Genomic DNA, 10,485 nt, shown 5'->3' with positions numbered 1-10,485 from the left:
TGGTGGAACTCAACTTCCACTCCAAATTCTTGTGTCATGCATCCATCATTGACATCCTCCATGCAAAAATTATGTCCATATGCCCACATAGATGCGAACAAATGCACATATAAAAAAGCAAAAAGATCACAGTGTCATGTGCTTAGTAACCGGAACATAGTTAAAAATATAAACTATATATAGATGTTACAATTCAAAGGTGTAGTATGAAGTTAAAACTGTACAGAAAGGGATTATAATTACCGAGCTTCTACGCCCAATCCCTATGTTTAGCACATCCTCTTCACCATGTGGGTACTAACCAAATGCATTGTATTTCTCTCTGACTTGATCAACCACCCAAATGTTAGGGCATGTCATTACGATGATTTATTTTAAATGATCAAGATAAGGCATGCTTCTACAAATCAACATTTGGATCATTTCCTATCACTATCTCATTTCCTCCTCTTATGTTCATACAATGTGACTTACAGTTGCATCACTTCCATGTTGTAAAGAATAAATTTGTTGGATGGCTTAAATTTTTGAATTTGTTGATGAAATCAAACCCAAACACACACACACACACACACACACACACACACACACAGATATATATATATATATATATATATATATATATATATATATATATATATATATATATATATATATATATATATATATATATATCTATATATATATATAGATATATAGATATAGATATATATATAGATATATATATATATATAGACATATATATATATATATATATATATATATATATATTTCTATTCATTTAGAGAAGCTCCCCTTATCTTTTGTCTTCATCCCTTTATTCATCCCAAATCACCACACCTGGTGTGTTGTCAATCTGTTTGATGTACTCACTGGCATAATAGAAAGAATCATACAATATATACCACTCTGCCATAGACCCCTAGGGTTTTTCCGTTTCTCAAATAAAACGTTTCATTTTCTTCATGTACCTCACTAAGAATAACATCTGACGATAGGAAAACACCCTAATTAATTCAACCTCATATACTAGGTGAATTAGAAGTTGAACCTGCAAGTGCATTAAATTCGTCAGTAGTTCCTTCTCAAACATACAAACAATCTCAACTATCTCTTGATGCCACCGTGGAATGCTAGCCATATGAATCTCCTTTGATGTGATATAAAATTCAAATGCTGATAATTTAGATATGGCATGCCGTAGGTCTTGGGGGAAGTCCTGTTCACACACCAACACACGAGCAGAGGATAATGACACTGCACAATAAATATTACATTATACAAAAATTAATTATAAAATAGCCCATTACATAAAAAAAAATAAAAAAAAAATTTAAAAATCATGTTTTTGACATTAGTACTCTTAGAAGGTTCAAATGGTCATGTGATTTCAACCCCAACAAATGGTCTTCCATAGTGAAGCAGTGCCATAGTCAAGAAACATATAAATAAGGTACCCTCACGCTCATTATAACTTCCTTTTCCAAAGAAAGTTCATCTTTCTTTAAAATCCATGGGACTTCACCTTCTTTGAAAGAGAAAGAGGGACAAACCTCTCTTGTAGTTTCTTGTCATGGCCAATGTTTCTTTTTACTTTTTGAAGAAATCATAACTCTCCTAATAACTAGTGTGTCACTTTATTTCAATGATATGTGCCTCCATAAAGAAAATGATTTTTTTAAATATATGCATGGGATCTAGTCAGTGGGAAATCTTAAGATTCTACCAATATTGGAGCTCATAAAAGACAAATTTCCTTTTCATCCCAATGGGAAATTTCTCAACATAGGTGTCAAATAATTTTGGATCATCAAACATAGGCTCCCAATTTGAATCGAAAATTTATGCAAAATCCTTCTCCTTCTCTCTCTCATATTATCTAATCCATTCAGTTGGTGTCATTATTATAGGCCTTTAGCTTCTCTCTAGTTTACCATTGAAAGTGGATGTTTCTCTTCTGTAAGGGCGATATTCTGGGAGGAATATCCTCGAGCAGTCATATACTAGCTTTCATAGGTGGTTGGACCACCTAGCCTTCAGAGCAGTTCCACAACATTTACATCCATGATACCCTTTTGTTACAAGACCTGCAAAAGTATTGCATACAGGATGACACATTAGCGACCATGAAGATCATAAAAATTTTAACCAATTAAATTTATGCGGAATAATATTGTTACGTATATAAAGAAATCAATAAAAATGTAATTTACAAGAGAAAATTATTAATCCCAGATAACCATGTATGATGTAAGCACATATGGCATACAACATAAAACTCTTCTCTATTGCAATGGGACTTGATACATCGTACACATGTATCCCTTCCCATAATTCCTTAAATTCATCTACCAACGGTTATAAGTAGACATCTATATTCTTCACTTGTCTTCTAGCAGGGACTATGAGAGCCAACATAAGATCTTCGTTCTTCATGGACAACCATGGAGGGATATTGTTATTGATCACTACTATGGGCCAAACAAAATAGTTGGTGTTTTGGAGGGAAGATGGGTTGACACCATCCATGGCTATGCTATGTCGTAGACTTCATACTTCATCCCTAAATTTTTCAGGCCATGTATCCTCTATATGATTCATAGCCATTCAATCTGTTGGGATTCACATAAATCCCAACTCACTACTTTGTGAGGTGTGCCATCCCTGCAACATAGCTAATTGTTTGCAACAAAAGATTCTTTGAATACCTGGGATTATAGGTAGGTGCTTCAATATCTTATGAGGAGGACCATGTGATTTACCCATTTTTAATTACAGTACCTATCATGCCCACACTTCAGACTTATATTCTTTTCTACATATTCTCCTCTATATTTAATATAATCATTCAGACATGCATGATGTGATATGCACTCAACACCCAACATTTTCAACAATTTCTTTGCCTCTTCATAGCTAACTGACAAGACATTATCACTCGGAAGAGCCCTATCTTTGAATATCCTACAGTTGGCGGGGAATATAATTGTACAATATCAATACTTAACATTCATAAAATTGACCATATTTAATTATTATTGTGTGAAAAAATATAAGTAAATTTATCGATCATGCAAGTCAACTACCTCAATATTGTCGAGAAACATGCATTTTACATGGAAAATTTTTCTTTCACATTATACAACAACATCATTTTCCCCTGTTGAGTAGACTTTAACTTTCCTCCAAGTCCAAAAAGGGGGGTGGGGCAAGCATATTTCAACCTTTCGAATAAGGTATCAGTGATATGAGCATCATCCCTTAGCTCATCATTATGTAATGCATATAACAACATTTCCTCCATGGAAATTATATCCCATAAGTAATCATCCATACCAAAATCTATTTGATTGCCTTCATTGCCAACTTGTGATGAATAAATACTATTGTTGTAGTCATTCCTAATTGGTGAATCTGGACATAGTGGGAATTGAATAGGTGTTTGATTCAACCATTCTTTGTATGCTTCCTCTATGATTTTTTCTCTTAATGCAACCTTCACTCAAGTTGATAATGTAGTGGGGTTCATGTAACATCCCTGAAATAAAACATGTAATTAATTAGATTAATCTAGAAATTTATAATCAACTAATTAACATCAAAGTTCAAAACTATAAGTGGGATACTTACCTGCGTTTTCCAGGTTGAATGCTAGTTGAAGTCTTCTAGCTGCAACAAGGTTTTGGGGACGACTCTCCACCCAACCATAGGCTCGATTGTGCAAGGTCTTGCTATAACTAGCCACCCCTGAGCCCTCAATCAACATACTACTGCTAGGGTATCCTTTGTCAGATAACACTATTCTCCCAAGAGAATGGATGATGAAATCATGGAATGATGGAATGCTAGAATTCCTCTCATCTTCCTCATCATCTATTAAATAGAGCAACATTGGAAGGGGAACCACATGCACACACTCCATGTGTCTACATGCAACTTTATTGCTTTTCTTGTTTTATTTCTTTTGTTTTTACTTTTTGATAGCTTTACTGATTTTTTTACTGTTTTCTTGTTTTATTTCTATTTATATTCCTTTAGAGCTTAGTATTGTTATTTATTATTTTATTATTATTTATTATTACTATTTATTATTTATTATTTATTTCTTGTATTTTTAATATTACATTATTTATTATTATTATTATTATTATTATTAAGGGACATTACATACTCTCCCACTTTAAGGAACTTCGTCCCGAAGTTAAGTTGAATTATTTATTATTTATTTATTTATTTAGTTATTATTTTTTACTATTTATTATTAAGTTGAATTATTTAACATTTTATTTTGTTATTTATTACTTCATGTTTGCTCGACACCCTCTACTAAACTAGTATAACCAGCATGCATCAAAAGTTTTGACAACACACAGGAAATATCAAGGAATCTCTGTCCTTTTTCCAACTTTCGGCACCAGGTATAAGCCTGCCCAGTCTGTATCCTATTCTAAGGCTGGCCCCAAGGCTTGCGCCTGACTCAGACCTCATCTGCCCCAAGGCAGGCATCTGGTATGATACTCAATGACTCCGGGCATCTCGCAAGGCTGGCCCACTCCCTCCACAACCACTAAGGCACACAGCCCTAGGCATCGAAGTCTTTACACCCCCATCAGACTCTGACATCCCAATCCAATAATAGACACCTAGCCTAGAACATCAGGCACTTTGCCTCCTCAAAATGGTCCCATAGCCCTTCAAGAGCTATCCATCAAGAGCTACACAAGACAAAGGAACCACTGGCATATGTAGTGTTGATTGAGTTTGTCCCTAGCCCATATGGTGTTACATATTCTCCCTCGTGTGTATGGGCTCACATGAGATCATCAAATAAACTGGCCCTCTCACCCCATTTGTGGAGTCCTGTCAATCATCACACCTCAACATGCAACCAATGCATTAGCTATACCATCATAGTATCATAGAAAATAATCCACATGCCAAGTCTTGCATGTCATCATGAGAACATTCATCATTGTTAATTGCAACATTATGAATAATAATGAACTGCATGCTCATGCATGTCATAAATTTGTACGCAACTATCATGTGCTTCACCTCATGAAATACCATCACAAGTTAGAACATCAACATATTTGCATCAAAGACATATCATGACTTCACATAATAAATGAACCACATGTCAATAAACCTCATATTATAGCATCATAATTCCTATGCCACGTTATGCATATCATATCCATCATGAGTATTCAACATAAAATACCTATCATCACGTAGTAAATGAGTACATTGTCAATATACCTTGACGTAACATCATAATGCCTATGCGTATCATCATCATCATAAGGATACATCATCACTATTGTAACAACTATATAAATATGAACCACATGTGCATGATCACCCTCATACCATCATATCATGAAACATCATCAATATGAGAAACATCTCAATACTTATCAAATATAGAATAATACTCTATAAGCATTCTTATCATGATTCATTAGAAAAATCAATTTCATTCAACTATGAACTAAGAGTATTCAACATCCATCTAGGATCTATGTTATCTCATCAATGTTATTAGTGTTATGTTTTCATCAAGATACCAATTACTTTTTCAATAATCATTTCCACTTCTTTCAACTAGGAAGTCTACCAATTACACCATAGGTATAATCATCTAATTACATCAGTAAATTTCACATGAGCCTCACCATCTTGAGCCTTAATCTTGTGTCACTTATTCTTCCTTCCCCAATTTAAATATTAGTGAAATTCATTGTCAAGATATTACCATTTGTATAATCATTTAAATCATCAATATCAAGTTATAATTCCATGCCACGACTTCATAAAATTCATCTTCTTTGTTAATGGTATACAATTTTTTCCTTTAATATTTTCCTATAGACATTTTCTTAGTCTATCATTTGTCACATTACACCAATATGAGTGTTCTAGTTCATACCTTCTATCTTGGCCATTTGAAATTGTATAGGTCATCACTATGACCCTCACTAATCATCATCAGTCATCATTCACTTGTGATATTGAGAGTGCCAAGATATTTAATTATGATAATTCCTAAATCCAAAATCTTCCATCTAGCTCTAGAAATGACTTCTTGTTGATTTATTACACCTATTTATGAATCCCTTCCTTACCCGTCATAAGTATCATTCCATTATTCTTTTCCATTCATCTCAAAATTGTAAGTTTATCATTTTCCCTTCCTTTCATAGCATTACTTTCTACTTCAACTCTTTTTAGGGAAGCAAGGGACGTGTAGTTTGTTTTCCTTATTTGATGCATATCTAATGGGACTCTTGTATGGCATCAAATTTCCAAAGAAAGGATATGATAATACTTTGCTCATTATCAATTTCAAAAGATTGGCAGATGTGAAGGAGATTAAAACTCCTAACTTTAGAAGAGAAATGCTTATATATTATTAGAGAAAAACCCCTCGTAAAAATATGAGGCATAGTTTTATTGTTGTGGTAGGCAAATTAGACACTAGAACTGGTAAGATAGAGGAAGAGGAATCAGAGGAATCATAATAAGAAGACAATGACAATGTGTATTGTGACCATGGTGATAGAGGACAGTGCAAAGGATGAAGATTGTTATTTTTAAGAAAAAGTGGCTCCAAATGGACCATCTAGGAAAAACACCACAGTAACTCCCACTTTTCCTCACTTCCATACCAGTGTTTTTCTGATCTGAGGGGGTCATCTCTAAAGCGTTTTGTTGGTTGGAAATCTGAAAATACACATTCTAACACTTCAAATCAGCAAGCAAAGTGTTCATATCTGTAATTAATATTTAGAGTTCTAGAAATGGACAGATTCCAGAAAGTTGTGAGTAAGTATCTGAAAATCACTGCATAAACTTATAATAGATTTTTCTATTTTGTGTGAGTGACTGGTGCATTATATCCAATGGGCGGGAGAAAAGGTGGAAGAAGGAAGAAAACCAGCAAGGCAATTATAAATTGAATCTTGCTGATAAAAAAAACATAAATCTCGATTCTGAACCATCAATATAAGAGAGACATCACATAAAGCAAAGGTAAATAGTCAAATACTTTCATTGACGAAACAAGCTACTTTTATTAATTAGTTTTGGTGCCAGTACAAAGTTTTGAAATAGTCAGACTTACCCAACGGATCTAAGTATTAGATCTTAAGAACCTTCTTGATTTGTAAAAGACACTTGGTAGTTTATGGATTCTGACATAAAATGAAGAAGGAAGATAGAAGATTTGTTGGAGGATGACTGATTGTACATATGCCTTTTCTTGCATTCCTGAAGTCTCCTTTACAATGGAAGTCTATTCCAGATTTGCACAAGTGGAGCACTAAACTTGGCACACAAGGTAGTGTTAATTCTAGACAAAGCAGTGTTAAATTTGGCCCTAAAAACAGCACTCTCCTTATATTATCCATTCAATAAATGTAGCACAAGTCAGCACTATCTACTTGAGTTTTATCCCTTCTCTAAAGAAAGACAAAGGTAGTGCCCTTGGTCCAATTCTAACAATTATTTACTCCTAAAAAAAAGAGCCAAATAAACAGAAAAGCGGTACTTCTGTATCTGATTGGTTGATTTATTTAGCACAAAAGCAACTTGCTTTGTTTGACTGATACACAATAAAATTTAAATGAGACACAAAAGGCAACATTGTCTTTTCTTATTCTCATGACACCGTTTCCTATTGATAGGATTAGCAATTTCATTGTCCAAAACAATTGGTTTTCTTTCTAAATAGCAATAGGATACTTTCCAAGAGTAAAGCAATGCTTCTCCTGTAAATATATTAAACCAATTAAACTAAACTAAAATCATAGTGTACGATTTAGATGTATCATAAAGTTTAAGTAATAAGACATGATTTACTTAGTTAACTAAAAACTAAATTACTACCTACAATATAACGCATATTACCAAAATAACACGAAATTTTTGTAAGACTTAATGGTAAAACAAATATTGGTATCTAAGAGTTTTCTATTGCCTCGTTTACACACTTACAGTTTCCAGTGCAAAAATCCAAAATATTTATAATTGATGTAATTTCAATTATTTTACAAAGAACAAAGGAAAAATAATTGTGATCCCTACACTTAATCTGATTGGAATCATATAATACTTGATAGATAATATGAGATTATACAAAGATTATCCATTAATACAGCAATACCTTAACAATATTTACTGACGAACTAAATTAAATTGAGAATAGCCACCCACAAGTGCTACAATTGTGCATTAAATCACAATACAGAAGAAGCTAGGGATTTCAATGGAGCAGAGCCTTGACCTAAAACATTTCTCAAAATAAAAACTGCTATTCTATAGCTAAAGTTACTAAAAAAAACATCTACAATGGGAAAATGCAGGCTAACACCCACAATTTGGCATATTTCATATCCATAACATGCAGCAATTAAAAGTGGCATATATGAAAGGCTGGAAACCATTACATTCTTCAAAGCTACATGAGAATAATTAATTTCGATGCAGGTTGTCAGTTTACTACTTAAGGCCATTATTCTAAAAGCAAATTCATTGCAAGAGCTTGGACTGGCTAAAGAAGCTGCTCAACAGTGAAAATATGTGTTAGAGACAGTCGAATCTGCACTACCTCGTGGCATGCCTGATGCCTTTGGAGAAGATTATTGCAAATTGCAAGAGACTGTGAGCAAGGCAATGGAAATACTTCTAGAACTTTGGAAATATGCAGGATTGTTTCTTGAAGCAATAACTTCTTATAGAAGAGATTTAGTTAATCCTTGGAGACTGGATTTTGAACGGTCAGCGCGAATACAGAAAGAGTTTGCTATATTCTTGCTTTATGGTGGTATTGAAGCAGGTCCACCAAGTTTAGGATCTCAAGTGGAGGGTGCATTTATTCCTAGAAATAATATTGAAGAAGCAATACTCTTGTTGTTTATCCTCAAAAAATTTTGCACTCAAAAGGATTCCTTTGGATCCTATAATCAAGGATCACCTTACTTTTGCCTTGTCAATGTCAAGACATTTTGAAACCTTAGCTGAAAACAATTGAAGTGATACTTGGTATCTACAACAGATTGGATCGATGGTATACCCTTCCTCTTTGTTATAGTACTGTAGATTAGGTTGATATTTCTTTGAATCATGTAAGGAAAACTTTAGACCTTTCCAAGAAGCCTGATCATATCCCAACAACTCTATTCGTTGCAAAATTATGTGGACAAAGTTCAAAATATGCTCACGAAGGTGTGCATTATTCACATAGAGTATTGGAAACCCATGAATGTAAATTTGATCACATGAAAGGTGTTTCCAGTCATCTGCTTGGGGTTGCCCTAGGGAGGAAAGCTAGATCTACTGATTCTGACTCTGAAAGAACCAAGATGCAACATGAGGCTCTTATTGCTTTGGAAGAAGTTGCAGTGTCAGAAATTAAAGATCCTGAGGTAATGTTTAGTCTTGCGTTGGAAAATGTTGAGCAACGTAATCTAAACATAGCACTAGACTGCTCAAAGAAGTATTTGGCTATGAAGGCAGGGGCTTCATTAAGAGGTTGGAAGCTCTTCGCCCTTGTTTTGTTAGCACAAAAGTATTTTTCTGATGCTGAAATTATCATTGATGCTACCTTAGACGAGACAGTAAAATGGCAACAAGGAGAGTTATGACGTCTAAAGCAAAATTGCATATTGTTCAGGGACAATCTATGCATGTTATTGAAACTTATAAGCTTCTTCTTGCTCTTGTTCAAGCTCGAAGGAAGCCTGTGCAAGTTAGGAACTCAAAGCTTAAGGATGGGAAGGAAATCCCGGGTGATACTCGTCTTAGTGACTTGAGAGTTCATTGGCATGGATGGAATATGACTATTGTCAATAAGGAGAGGTCACACACCCATTTAAACAAAAAAAAAAATGACATAATTTTTTTCCTCATTCCAATTAAAACTCCAAAATGTCTAATAATTAAACTACACTGTAAATTTGTGAGTCCATCAGTGAAATCCCATAGTGGTGTATCTACACACCATCACTTCTACGTATTCCGTGATCTTAAGATAATTCCACAGTTAGATTCAAATGTACAAACTCAGGTGTATAACACTGTTCACAGGCCCATCAAAGCAACCGTAAGTAAGTGGGTCGCTCTTATCATTGACGCCTGACATTAAACTCTTGTTTTTTTATATTAACCAGCTCAAATTTAATTTTTTTTTTGATAAGGTTAATGTCCTCAACCATAGGGCCTGTGGTGGTTATGCTTGCAACCATTCTTTTTCATAAAATTCTTATCATCATATTGCTATTTGTTAATAAAGAGACATTTTATTTCCCCAAAACAGAAACGATCTGTAATACAAAACACAACCCTTGTTGACGTGATTAGCCAATTGGACCCTTCAAACCCGAGACGAATAAAGCACATTTATAAATAAATAAACCTAAACCCTATACACAGATTACATGCATTTTTTACTTGAAATACCAAAAGATGAACCTTGGTTCCCTT

The 10,485-nt window shown here is 34.0% G+C and overlaps 1 pseudogene; it reads left to right on the top strand.

Moving 5' to 3' along the window:
- Positions 1 to 8,484: 8,484 nt before the first annotated feature.
- On the top strand, positions 8,485 to 10,141 carry LOC149251797 (protein NPG1 pseudogene; annotated as a pseudogene).
- The last annotated feature ends 344 nt before the right edge of the window (positions 10,142 to 10,485 follow it).

The sequence above is a fragment of the Pinus tabuliformis genome, chromosome 7 (assembly GCF_031772625.1).
Source record: "Pinus tabuliformis cultivar Carrire ecotype Pingquan chromosome 7, CPIR1, whole genome shotgun sequence".
Classification (NCBI taxonomy): Eukaryota; Viridiplantae; Streptophyta; class Pinopsida; order Pinales; family Pinaceae; genus Pinus; species Pinus tabuliformis.
This window is presented reverse-complemented; position numbering and strand designations above follow the sequence as displayed.